Raw genomic sequence first — 12676 nt, forward strand, 5'->3', positions numbered from 1 at the left:
CAGGTCTTCCCTACTCCACTTCTGGCATTCTATCCACTGTGATAATTAGCTTCCTCAAGACTAGAATTTTGAAACTATGTCAAGTAATTTAATCTCTGTGCCTCAGTTTCCTCATCTGTAAAATGAGGGATCATGATAGCACTTACCTCATAGAGTTGCAGGGATCAAATGAAATAATATATATGAAGCACTTTGCTAACCTTAAAGTGCTATAAGAATAATAGTTATTATCATTATTTTTTTTAGCAAATTTTGTGTTTGGGCTGTCACATTCCTGTCATTTTACTTCTAGCTTCTCTTTCTTCATGGTAGCTAAAATTCTTGTCATCTTTTCCTTTTGCTCTTCTTGTCCAGTCCACAACTGTTCTGAAACAGTTATTGATTAAATCAATCCTTAGGATGTTGCTACAGTCCCTACAAGCAAAGTTTGGAGGAGAATGGAAGAACAGTTTCCACAGCTTCCCTTAAACTGTCACCAGGGGCATGATCAAACCTAATCCATCCTGGGACCTAATGTAGTGCTTACCCTAGACTTATCTCTCTTACCCTAGTTCTTTAATTTTACCTCTTAGCTTCTATAATGCATTCTATATTTCTTGTAAATGGAATTTCTCTTTTTAGTGGTTTTTATAAAAATACAAATTATTTTTTGAGGTTTATCTTAAACCCTGCTAATATAATTTTAGAACTTAATTTTCTAAGATTTAATTCAATAAAGAATTTGTTAAAAACACTTATATGTATAGAACATTCTATTAGGTACCAAGAAAAACGCACAGTTTGCATGAAATATGGTTTTATGGTTGTACTGTCAATTCCTTGTTCTTAGTGAATCTATAATACAAACATGATAAGCCACATGCCCAGATATAATGTGAAAACTTTAATACATACAAATAAAAGGCTGAGGGAGGTCTGAGGGGAAAAAAATCATTCCTGGTTCAGGGAATCAGCGTAGGGTTCATGGAGAAAGAGATTTTGTTGGAATTGGATCAGAAAAGAATTCAACAAGTGGAATACTTATATTTCGCAGATAAGTAGCTTGGTACATAAAGGAAGGGTTGTTGTTTTTTACCATTGCAGCATCTTGGTATGGATAGGATATTGTTAGTAAGTGGTTAATTGCTTTTTGTGACTGATATCTTAGTGTATAGTGAAATTAATCTCTACCATCTTAATGGAGAGTATTTCGTGAGTCATGTAGTGTTAGAAGAGATTTCCAGGCATCAATGGCGAGATTGATTTTCAAAGTAAATAGGTAGTAATATTTGCATGATTTAAAGTTATTAGAAGACTGTCATACATTTATTCAACCATCTGTAATTCATTTCCCCATACATTTGTGTTTTTGTATCTTTTTCAAACCAATAAAGAGGGGGAAATATATGACCTGTGTATATAAGGACAATTCATAAGAATTTTGTACACGCCCCCTAAAAGATCTTCCTTTCCTTTGCATATTAGTTCTGCTCTGAAGACTACTGTGATTAGCAGAGGGAAAACACAACCATAAGTGGATATTCAGAAAGTAATCGTAGATTAGCAAATGTAGTAGTGATGGACAGTTTCTACTTCCTTACAAAATTTTGAAGTCATTTCACTTCTAAATCTCTTGGCAGTTCTGGGCTCTATTTGGCAATGTGGGGAGGGAAAATGAGACAGCAGAACAACGCCCCAGTTCAAAAAGCAGCAACAAAAAGCCCAACAACAACAATTGCCAAGGCTTCTGGAGTAAATGGTTTTTAATTCTGCCCATGGTTCTTATCTTCCATCAACTGGGAGGAATTTTGTGTAGTAAATAAGAGAGTGCCCACACTTCACCCAAATTTCTGAATAGGTTAGCAATTTACAGGAATTGCATTCTCAGGCTGATATTTTGTGTAACTAAGAGGATTAGAGCTTATGAATTAAGTTTGCAAAGATATCCAAAGTATTTAACTGACCTGCTCAATATTTCAGTGCCCAAGTGTAGGGTTGGGATTGCAATAAAGCGTAAGAAATCAGGTCTATATGGTTCAAGTTTGACTCTTGTGGAAACAGCCTCTTATATGGTAGGGAGCTACTTATTTAGCAGGAAAGAGACAGGTAAAGATTCCTTTACCCTTCAAGTAGCTAGCTAGGTGGTATAATGAAGAGAGCACTGTGTCTGGTCATGAAGAACTGAGTTCAAATGCAGCCTCAGACACTAGTTGTGTGACCCTAAGTAAGTCATTTAACTTTTATCTGCCTCGGTTTCCTCATATGTCAAATTGATAATTGGAAAATAACAGCACCTCTCCCCCAGGATTGTTGTGAGGTTTAAATGAGCTGATATTTGTTAAGCACTTAGCAGAGTGCTTGGCACATCATAGGTGTTATATAAATGCTTAACTCTTCCCTTTCCTTAGTATCTTCATCCCTACCCTGTACCAGTATCTGGAATTCTAGACTGGAAACTTAACTCTTTTACGCAAAGACAGTAGAAGGAGAGAGGCCACATAGATAAGTGGAGAGAGCTGGTGCAAGGAGGTCAGAGTCTTGAGTTCCAATAATAATAATACTATGTGCCCGGCACTGTGCTAAGTGTCCTTTGCAAATATTATCTCATTTGATGCTCACAACAATCCACTGAGTGCTTGCTTCAGCAGCATATCTAGTAAAATTGGAACAGTACAGAGAAGATCAGCATGGTCCCTTCACAAGGATGCAACATAAAATTCATTATGCATTCCATATTCTTGACAATGACCCAGCATAATTGTAAGGGACTTATGACAAAGAGGTGGTGACCACCTCCAGAGAAAGAACTCTTAGAGTCAGAATGCAGATGAAAGCATATGATTTTTCACTTGTTCAATTGGGTTTTTGTTTTATAAGATTACTCACATGTATAACCCATATCAAGTCACCTGCAAGCACCAGGAAGGGAGAGAGGGAGATAGGTTTGATCAAATAACTTAGGAAAACTTGTGTGGAAATTTGTTATTACTTGTAATTGGTAAAGAAATAAAATAAAAATATAACTTAAAAAAACCCACTGAAGTAGGTACTTTATGATCCCCATTTTACAGTTGAGAAAATAGAGGCATTCAAGATAAGTGGTTTGCCCAAGGTTTACACAGCTAGGAAGTATGTAAGACTGGATTTGAACTTAGGTCTTTCTAACTCCAAGCCCAGGACTCTATCCTCTGAATCATTTAGCTGTCTCTTTTCCCATTCTGCCATTAACTTGCTGTATGACTTTGGGCAAGTTATTTCATTGTTAGGAACTCCAATTTTGTAATCTATAAAATGATCAGGTTAGGTAAAATAATCATTAAGGTCACTTCTGGTTGTAGTTCTTTGACTAAGTTCTGGTAAAATTTTTCCTTAATCTGGTGACAAAGTTTGAAGTTAGGTTTGACTGCCTGGATTCACGATTCCTTGACTAAAATTAAAAAAATAATAATAGCACTTTTTCCTTCTTGCTTTTTTCCTTCTTTCTCTGTTTTTCTTTAAATCATTTTTCAAATGTTCAGCATCATTATAGTCTGTTATAAATGCAAAAAAAATGTTGCTGGTATTTTATGGGCAAAAGATTTGATTATAGACTCAAAGAAGCAAGCACAGAATAGTTAAAGGTTTAGATTATGTCAAATTGATTGCATTTTCCACAACAACAACATAATAACATAGACCTTTAAAGTTTTCAAGCACTTTTACAAATATTATCTAATTTTATTCTCAGAACAACTTTGTAAAGTATTCTTGTTTAGTCGTTTTCATTCATGTTCCTACTTTTGGGGTTTTCTTGGCAAAGATACTGCAATGGTTTGCCATTTCCTTGTCCAACTCATTTTATAGATTAGGAAACTGAGGCAAACTAGGTTAAGTGACTCAACCAGGGTCACACAGCTAGTAAGTATCTGAGGCCAGATTTGAACTCGTATGAGTTCTTCCTAATTCTAGACCCAACACTCAACCCACTTGTGCCACCTCTTCTCATTTTATAGATGAAGAAATTGAGGAAGACAGAGATTAAGTTATTTCCTAAGGGAGAAAACTATGGAGAGCTACTAAATGTCTAAGATTTAATTTAAACTCATGTCTTCCTTCCTACAAGTCCAACATTGCCATTCATTGTGCTAAGTAGCTGCTTCAAAATTTAAAAAAAAAATAATTCTCCCCTATGCATAGTTTAAATGATCCCCTTCTTTCAGGGTCTTTTAACTATTCATAGTGTATCAGAAGAAATTAGAATTGGATTAAAGAACTGATCATCCAATCCACAACCTTCATGTTTCTATAGTAGGTCTTATTTTTGCAAATAACATGGTCTTCCTCCTAGGAACAACAGTAGTCTTATGCAGTAGCTTCAGCGAAGAGAAGAATTAAATATTCTAACCCTTTTAGGCTTCAAAAATTCTTAAGAGAATTTTTTCCATGACTTACTTCTCAATAGTCAATTATATAAAATGTAGTTAATGTTTTCATTCAGCATCAGTGAAGTAAATCCTATTGCCGGTTGTTTCAAACCCAAAACAGGATCATCATGTTATGGCACCAAATTTGTTATGGCCAGAGTGGTTGTCTACTTGGTGACCCAAGAATTAGCATTTAGGAAACATCACTGGCATACCACTATCTCCTGTATTAATATCCCTTGTGTATTTGGTTTAGCCACAGCATCTGTTCAGCTGCAATAGTCAGTAGCTATCAGAAAGACCATTGAGGGGGCAGCCAGGTGGCTCAGTGGTTTGAAAGCCAGGAGTAAAGATGGGAGGTCTTTGGTTTTCTTAACTTAATCCTTACTGATCTTCTGCCTTGGAATGAATATTGATTCCAAGATGGAAGGTAAGAGTTTTGGGTGGAGAGGGGGAGAAGACCATTTAAATCCTTCTATTAACCATCTATTGCCATGATCAGCCAATGAACTTTTATTAAGCCTCTAACTATAATATACCAGGAACCCTGTGGATACAAAAAACCTGGAAATACAATCTCTGCTCTCAAGAAACTTATAGGTCCAGGAAAGTACAAATGCTGTCTTAAAATATCAGTGCTTTGAATAATTTTGCCTCAGACCTATACTGACTGTGTGACACTAGGAAAGTTGCTTGACCTCTCAGTGTCTTAGGCTATTGCCAAAGACAGGGGTTCTTCAACTATTTTGTGTTATGAATCCTTTTCTGCAGCCTGGTGAAAATTATAGATCTGTTCTCAGAATAATATTTTTAGTTGAGATACTTTTCAACACCTTTTTAACTCCCTCCATTTCCTTCCTCCTCTGATTGGAGTGCTGGAGGGCAATGAAATAAACTCTTCTCCAAACCTTCCTTTGTTGAGGACTCTGAAATTCTAGAACTTTCCTATTAATTTTCCACTTTCTGTTAGCACTTCTTGGTTTTGACTTCACAGAACATCATAACCCTGATTCAGGTACACCCCGATGGCCCCCCCCCAGCTCTCTCCTGTTCAACTTCATTTTGTAGGTTGTCATCCCCCATTAGATTATAGAGGGAAGAGAATGTCTTTCTTTTTCTTATTATATCCCTGGATGTTAGCACAGTGCCTGACATATAGCAGGTATTTAATTAAATGTTTATTGAATTGAGTTTTTAAAAATCGTTATTGAAGGGGGTATGATCACTTTAGTGAAAAATCAGCAAAAATAAAGATGTCATTTTTTTCCCATCCAAGTTTATGGTCCCACTGAAATCTGCCCATGGACTATGTGGATCCCCATTTTAAGGCTTTGAGTTGTAGAGAAGATACAAAGCTATATTGGTAGGAGTTTCCTCATCGGAAAGTTCCCAACATCATTGAAATCACAGATCCCTTCCCTATCTCTAACCTAGGGTTTCTTATTTGAGGGAGATAGGGTATGATCCATATTTTTTTTTTCAGAACAAAAAACTTGATAGATATAAAAGGAGTTAAACACTACCCTAAGCAATGTAATGAATATAGCCTATGGAGGAAAATGTTTCTTCCCCAAAATAGTCCTAGAAATCTGGGACCCTTGTTTTTTAATATTAGTGTGGATACCACCAGTTTAGAACTTGCTGTGGGCTCACTTTTAACCTCACACTAATTCAAACAGACACAGAGATGTCTTCTCTTCTAATGCAAAGATCCAGTGAAATAATATTTTTTTTCTGTACAATGTAAGCAGCTGTTAACATCGCTATCATCTGTAACTCAGTCTCTTAACCTAGCTATTACAACTTTTGTTTTAAAAACAACAAACCAGCAAATCTTATAATTTCCTATACAAGAGGGTAAGAAAGTCCTTTTTAAAAGCTGCATTGTGCCACTTTTCTGCTTTAATAAATTTAATTACTTAGCAGTTTCTGCACTGCTGATTATCAGAAGCTAAGTTGCTCAAAAGCAAACTGTAACTAGTACTTTACCACCAATAGTGTCTTTGTTGTCACAATCAGGAAAATGCATACCTAGATTAATACTAAGATGCAAGCAATGCTTAGAGTTAATCAGGCTTCATTTTTATCAAAGCCAGTTACTTTAAAACAAACAAAACAAAAACCAACTACTGTCTCATAGGAGCTTTCTCCCATATTTTATGTTGACCAGGATTTGTACAAAAGTTTATAATGAACATATAGAGGAAAAATAAATGTTATTGATATGTCTTTTTCCTTGAGGATACTGGTCAGTCATTTTTCAGTTGTGTTCATTTCTTCATGACCACATTTGGGGTTGTTTTAGCAGAGAGACTAGTCTGGTTTACCATGTCCTTCTCCAGCTCATTTTTACAGGTAAAGAAACTGAGGCAGACAGGGTCAAATGACTTGCCATGAACCTCACAGGTAGGGGATATTTGAAGCCAGACTTGAACTTAGAAAGATAATATTTCCTGGCTTAAGGTCTGGCTTTCTATCCACTGGACCACCTCGCTACCCCTTTAGGATACATTTTGTAAATTATCTGCTTTTGATGTTATAGAATCATTGTGTATCTGAGCTAGAAGAGATGTCTGAAATCCTTTAGTCCAGTTCTCTCAAATTGCCCGAAGAGGAAATGACCACAGACGAACCTTAATCTGGACCAACATATTTGTTCTTTTGTTCACAAGTACCAGAGGAGTGTGTGACTGCTTTAGAACAACAGTGTTAGAGGAAGTCATGCATGCCACATTAATCTCATTTCCTTCATTGACAGGGCCACTAGACTGGTAAATCAGAGGGAGTGCTATAGATCATTTACAACAGAACATTAAAAAAATTCTCTCTTGTTACCCTTGTGGGTAAGAGAGAGAGATCCGGGTTAGCAGATTGTTTGGGTGGGTATACTTAGAGCTGGTTGAATGACAGAATTTAAAGTCATTAATAAGTTGATGTCATTTTGGAAGTAAGATATTTAACTCATTGCCCTAAGCATCTGTCCTTGACCTTATGCATTCTAACATTTTTATTAGTGACTTGGCTGAATTTAGAAGATGTTTGTCAAATTCACAGATGATACAAAGGTGGTACAAAGAGCATGCTGGGTGACAAAGTTAGGATCCAAAAAGGTCCTGACAGGCTAGAATTTTCATGGTGAAATTTAAACAGGAATACATTTAAAAATCCCTTCATATGGGTCTGAAAAATCAACTTTACCCATGGAAAAATATTCCAAATCAATTCATTAAATAAAATTCCCACCCCAAAATCAACTTTAGAAATATAAGATGTCATCACAGATAGGAAATAGTGCATGTGAAGAAGATCTGGGCTTTTTTGTGGGCTTAAAGCTTATATGAATCAACAGTAGGACACGACATGTGATCTTAAGAGTGCTCCAAGAGGCAGAGTAACTAAAAGGAGGAACAGGATGGGCCAACTGTACTCTGCCCTCATCAGGCTACACTTGAAAAATTGTGTTCAATTCTGGAGACCACATTTTAAGGACAATGAGAAGTTTGAGAGTGTGCAAAGGAGGGTGATCAGGATGGCAATGGTCCATAGATGACTGACATGCAATGGTTTTTTGAAGGAATTAAGGCATTTTACTTGAACAAGAAAAGTCTTGGGAAAGGGAAAGGGAAGGAGGAACAAGGTTCAGGAGAAAGGGAGCTATAATAGTTTGGGGCAGGATTTAACATGAAGGGCATTTTAGACATATTTTATTAGACATTAATTAGACATATTTCTACTTGGCTCCAAAAGGTCTGGATAGGAAGGGTAGAAGGTGCAGAGTTGGATTTGAGACAATTGTTAAATTTTTTGTGTAAGATTTACATCTAAGAAATCATCCTAGGGGAGGGTTGGGAGAGAGAGAAAAAATTTGGAACTCGAAATTAGAAAAGAAAATAATAGAGTGAAAAATAAATAAATAGATAAATAACTAAAAATAAATAATAAAGTTGATTTTTTTAAGACATTGAGATCCCTTTTGATAGGAAAAATCTCTCCTAGTTCTTCAAAGTACTCAACGTGTACTGTAGCACATTTATCATCAAAGGAGGTACAAAGGACAATTGACTTTTATTCCCTTATAAAAGACCTTAAATGGGGGAAAAAACATGCAGTCCACGGGATGAGAAGTCATTATCTCCCATGTAGTATTTTTAGTGTTAATGATTAACAGTTGAGCTGTCATAATAAAAGGCCATTATGAAGAGAAAGTAATCAGCAAATCAATCCCCCAGCCAACGTTAATTGACTATTACTCACCAGGCACTGTGCTAGGTGCTGGGGATAAATAAATCCAGAAGCATACAGCTGCTGCCTCTGAGGAGTTGTACATAGACAAGTCAATACAATATATACTGGGTGTTGTAGAACAATTTTAAGATTTAATAGCTTTCAAACTGTAGTAGTCTAAGTGTGCTTGGACTTTGGGAACATTGGATGTATATATGTCTCTCTATATGCATATAAGGTTTTATTGTTGTTCAGTGGTATAGGGAATTTCTATACTCTATAAATTAACTCAAATGAATAGTCTCATAATAGGAAGGGAAAGTACTGGGAAGACTCATAAGCAACCCTGTCAGATAGAAATGCAAGAAATATGAGTTTCATTTTTTTTTCAGATGAAGAAATGATTTGAAATTAACTCTTTCCTGACTCTGGCTCCATCACTCCTCCTCCTCCACCAGGTTTCTTATGTTATAAATAAGGACAATTAAATAAAAGAACAAAAATGAGGGAAAAGCTACCAAAGAAAATCTGATACTCTAAACTATTTGTGGTTGTTGTTCAGTTATTTCAGTTGTGTCTGACTCTTTGGGACCCCTTTGGATTTTCTTGGCAAAGACACTAGAGTGGCTTGCCATTTCCTTGCCTAACTCATTTTACAGTTGAGGAAACTGAGGCATACAGAGATAGGTGACTTGCCTAGAATCATATAGCTAGTATCTGAGGCCAGATTTCAAATTGTATAAAATAAATACAAAGTAATTTCAGGTGAGGGGCATTAACAACTGAGGGAATCAGGAAGGTCTACTAGGAAATGGTCCTTGAGTTGAGCTCTGGCAGGAATTATAGATTTCAGAGTAGTAGAGATGAGAAGGGAGGGCATCCCAGGGAGAGGGAAGGGCCTTTACTAAGAGGTGTGTGTTAAAGATTAAAATTATCTTGAGAGTGATTTGGGGGTAAGACCATCAGGTGACCCTCACAAATGACCAAAGACCTTGAACCTAAGTCAGTTCAAAAAACCTAAGAGAGTTCAAATAAATAAACTTTTAGGAGCTCATTATTCAGTCCTTCCCTTGAATATCCCAAGACATCTCTTATTAATGAATACCTAATTAAAGGTGATTCATCATACTATCCACCCTTCCCCATCCTGATATCTTGGGGAACATGCCCACAGGAAAAGAACCTTTTCCCCCTTCATTTATTAACCAAATTCTGTTAAAAGGAAAGGCATACTTTGGGATTACAAAGGACAAAAAAATGCAAAAAGCAGTAGACTAGATGGAATCTCTGTCCCAGATCCCAGACACAGGAATACGTCATAATTCTCCCTGATTTACAGGAAGTGGGTCTTTCCTACTCCAGGGCTCTAATATAATATTTAATGCAATATATGAAAAATAAATTCTCACATGGGAGATGATATATTGTGTATAGAGAACAGAAAATTGGCTGGAATAGTTGGAATGTAGTATTTGTAAGGGGGAGTAATATATAATCAATCAGGGAAACTAATGTGAAGCCATATCATGAAGGTCTTTAAAAGAGAGAGGAATTTGTATTTTAATTCAGGGCAAGAGCTAATCATTGAACTGTCTTAAGGAGAGTGACATGGGCAAACCTGTGCTTTAGGAATCTTGATTTGGTAGCTGTCTAGAAGATGAAAATTAAGTTTAGTTATTAATGTAGGTTTGTTTTTTAAAATGCATCCTGGTTAAAGAAAACTCTGCTCCATGTTTTGATCCAGTTAGCTTAATTTTCCTTAATGCTGTTCACTCTTGTTTCACAAATGAAAACTATTGGCTAAAAGGAAGACTAGCCAATAGCATAATGTGTATTTATCCCCATTGCTAGGGAAAAAGAAATATATATGCCAATGCTTTACTGGAGTATCCATAGAACCATTTTTTCATATTAAAAAATCACTTAAAACCAACCACAATGTAGTTATATTGTATATTACTCTTATTACAGATAAAGAAACTGAGACTCATAAAGCATAAGCCCCATAATCACATAGGGTGCATGAATGGAAACCAGGATTCAAACTCAGGTCTCTAAAATTAAATCTCAGAACTCCTTTGGCTGTGCTATCTGCTTCTTTGGCCAATTGTGAGACTATATAGATTGTCTGATACTAAGTAGTTTAGAAACACTTGGAGATTTGATAACACATCTGGTGTATCAAATAATGTGATTTTCTATAATTAGACTCTAGTCCCAGGTTCTCCTCTACTGCCTATGAAGACAAGCTGAGGTTCAAAATCATAGTTAAGAAATACTCTCTAGCTAGTACTTACGGTAAAGTATGTAGTTGATTGACTTAAAGTTTGCAGAACTATACATATGTCGTCTCATGCTTTCCTCCCAACTACCTTGTGGGGTAAATGTTATTGGATAAGGAAATAGAGGCCTGTAGGACTTGTCCAATGATAGAAGGAATTGTCCAAGGATAGCAGGAATTGAACTCAGGTTTTCCTGCCATTAACTCCAACACTGTCTGCTGCACCACTTCATTGCCCCATAACAGTTTAATTAAGGATAGCCATTTTAGCTTGCCTTTGTAAAGAGAGTATATCTGAGATACACACAAAAAAGAGAAGGGACCTTACAAAATCCTTCTTCAGTAACAGTAACCATGTGAGAGTCCAAATTACAATTATTCCTGTTTTTCAGACACAGAAACTAAGACCCATAGAACTCATGTCTTGCTTAATTCTACCTATTCACTTCCCTTACTTTCTGTGTCTCAACTAAAATCCTATCTTCTATAGGAAGCATTTCTCAACCCCTTTAAATTCTAGGACCTTTCCTCTTGTCAGTTGTTTCCTTTTCATCCCATATATAATGTTTGTATATATTGGATTGCATGTTGTCTCCCCTATTAGAGTATAAGTTCCTTGAGGGAAGGGTCTGTCTTTTGTCTCTTTTTTTATCCCTATAGCTTAGTACAATGCCTGGCATATCGTTGGCCCTAATAAATATTTATTGATTGACTGTCAGTTATTTCTGATAATTTGTTTTGCTTGATTTGAGAGAGTGAAGTAAGCAAGAAGATTTCTTCCTTATTTCCTTGGCATTGATCCCACTCATCTGTCCTCAATAAGAGTGTTGGGCAACTAGACATTTTCTTGGCATATTCCTTTTTCCTCCTTAACTTCACATTTAAAAATGTAACTAGTGGGATAAGCTTTAGACCTTCTTGAGAAATAGCAATTCACTTCATCCTTGAGCTTTGTTTCTTTGAGCTCAAGCCCAATGTCATGAGTTTTCCTTTTTTCTCTGATTCAGATAGGGTTGATTCAGTACAAAAATGCCTTACCTACCTATCAGACTTCTCAGCAAATTCAGCCTTTTCCAAACTAGTCTCAGAACTTGGAAATAGGTTAAAAACGTAAGTGCAATTCATGGTAGGTATCAAAAAGCCATTGTGTTATGCTCCATAGGCACAGAATTTAGGAGGAATGATGAAGTGACTCAGTTCCTACTTCTTTTGCATTCTCACGTCCTCTACCCTGATTTATCTTCTTGGCTTTCTAGGAATTCAGTGCCCTATTTTATCTGGTAACCAAAGCCTTGTCTATTTCACCCTATACTGAAGTCCCCACAATCCAATACCCCCAGATTACCTTTCTGTCCCTTTCTGTCTCCATCAAAAATCAGATTCCTTTAGGGCTCTCATCTCAGTAATCTGTTAGAAAGAAAGCAAGCTGATTATACTAACTTATACCGAGGATGAACAGTAAAGAGTATTTATAATGCACAACCTGAACTATTAATGAAGGATTCATTCCATAGGATTAGGATACAGAATATGGTGATGTATACATGTCTCTCTTTTGAAGAGGCTGATGTTGGTAAATTGCTCTAATTCAGCAGTTCTGAACTGCATTAAAACTATTGTAGGTTTAATACTAACTCTGGAACCAATATGGTAAGCCCCCTGGGAACAAGAAGTACTACCGGGATGTTTAAAAAAGGATCAACGAGTCCAGTTTGGAAATGAAACAGAAAAAAGCTACCATGACAGTCAGAAGTGAGATTGGGCCCATGAGTGGCTGCTACGCTTCTAG

General features: G+C 36.4%; 1 protein-coding gene and 1 non-coding gene across 3 annotated transcripts in view; both read left to right on the forward strand.

The window, feature by feature from the left end:
* Positions 1 to 12676, forward strand: part of MFSD6 (major facilitator superfamily domain containing 6) — a 90334-nt gene that overhangs the window by 37782 nt on the left and 39876 nt on the right. The gene's annotated exons all lie outside the window — the stretch shown is intronic.
* LOC130454109 (U6 spliceosomal RNA) lies at positions 2612 to 2719 on the forward strand. The gene has a single exon (XR_008911793.1). It is a non-coding gene; the product is annotated as a U6 spliceosomal RNA (small nuclear RNA).

This window comes from Monodelphis domestica, chromosome 4 (assembly GCF_027887165.1).
Source record: "Monodelphis domestica isolate mMonDom1 chromosome 4, mMonDom1.pri, whole genome shotgun sequence".
Classification (NCBI taxonomy): Eukaryota; Metazoa; Chordata; class Mammalia; order Didelphimorphia; family Didelphidae; genus Monodelphis; species Monodelphis domestica.